Genomic DNA, 1,684 nt, shown 5'->3' with positions numbered 1-1,684 from the left:
GCATCATGATTAGCTTAGGGGAGTCCCTAGAATTTTCAGTTTCTTAGCCTTCTGCTGTAACTCTGGATTAAAAATAGATTTTGGCATATAGCCTATAAGTATTGAAGCTAAAGTTTTTTCTTTTAGCCAGGGCATTACTACCAGCTGCAGTCTCAGCTGTACTCATTGCTAACATCTGAAGTATTGCACTAGTAACAGGGGGAGTTATCTCTATCTGAAATAACAGTGCTACTTCCAAAGAGAGTGGTTCAGTACTTACTCTTCAGAAAACCAGCAGTGCTCAGGGTAACGTGGTGTCCCTGCAGCAGGGATGTTACCATTGCCTTCTGCTGATCCCTCAGCTTAGCCCATCTGCAGCTTCTCAGCCTGGTTTGAGTGGGAATTTTGCACACATTCCACACAGATCTTGCAAAGCTGATTTTCTTGGGTTCCGTGTTTGGCTTCATCTAAAATATTATCTCCCTTGCTGTTTGGGAACTCCTGCTTATAAGATAACATACTATGAAAAGTTATTGTGCTCTTCTGAACGGTTCTGTGACTCCATATGAATGTCTGAAGCAGTTCCATCGATTCAGTGTGGGATCTCCCAAGTTCTTGGTGGTGCATGTGCTGTCTGAATGAACCAGGATTATCTGTGTACAAGCAAGAATGTCACTGATGCTTATTTCAGACTAACAGGAACATTTAAAACCAGTACTGCATATGGACTCCTATTCAGGATTTAATTTTTACGGTTATTTTTTCTGACAAACAGGGCTCTGTAGCATAGCTTCTGCTTTGTGGAGCTTCTCTGCTGTTCCTGGTAGGTAGGTAGCAGGTTTGTAAACATGGGAATGTTACTGGTAAACAAATAGGGTTTTCTTCATGGCTCATTCTTCTTGAAATAGCAGAGAATAAGTACTTCAGGTGAAAATATTGAATTTTGATATTCTTCCATCAGACTATTCACCATTTGTGTAAGAAGCATGGGTTATTAAGTTTCTTAGGGAAAAGATTCTCTTCTCCTGGATCCATGGCTTAAATATCCAACCCTTTTCTTGGTTGATGCTGGAACTTATCCAAGAGAAAGGGTCTGATTGCAGATATCCCTCTAGAGCCTTGGTGTTCAAACCTGTGTTGAAAGAGTCATATCAGCAACTGTATACCTACAGTTCTTGTTTTTTTTTTCTTCTCCCTAAAGTGCAGATGGCTTTGGGAGCTATACCATTTCTCCAGAAGATACTGTGTGCCTGACTGGTTGGTTTGTTTTATCTATTTTTTTTTTGTCTTCTGCTAAGCTTGTGTCTGCACAGCTGTAAAAGTTATCTGCTGAATTCCCTCAGTGGTTCATTGGTTATTTGGGATGGGCCTTGAGAGGCAGGTTTCATTTACAAATCCTTTCACAGGATTAGAGCCCTTCATTTCTGGAATGTCCTTGTTCATTCTTCATTTAATCACATTCCATTTTCCCTTTGAAACAACCATAGTCATTCTTACAATAAATCATCCTTTTACTAAAGTGAATGGTTTGTGAATGGCTTATAAATAGGAACAGAAAAACTGAAGAATAACTACATGATTATTTAAATCAGACAGTTGTCTAAGTGGACTGTGCAATTCTGAACAAGAAAAAGGAAAAATAAACAGATGGGGAAAAACCTATTTTCCAAAATGCGGCTGCAGTTTGTTTAGCTTTACATCTAGC

This window comes from Merops nubicus, unplaced genomic scaffold, assembly GCF_000691845.1.
Source record: "Merops nubicus isolate BGI_N331 unplaced genomic scaffold, ASM69184v1 scaffold10660, whole genome shotgun sequence".
NCBI classification, from domain to species: domain Eukaryota; kingdom Metazoa; phylum Chordata; class Aves; order Coraciiformes; family Meropidae; genus Merops; species Merops nubicus.
Note: the sequence above shows the minus strand (reverse complement) of the source record.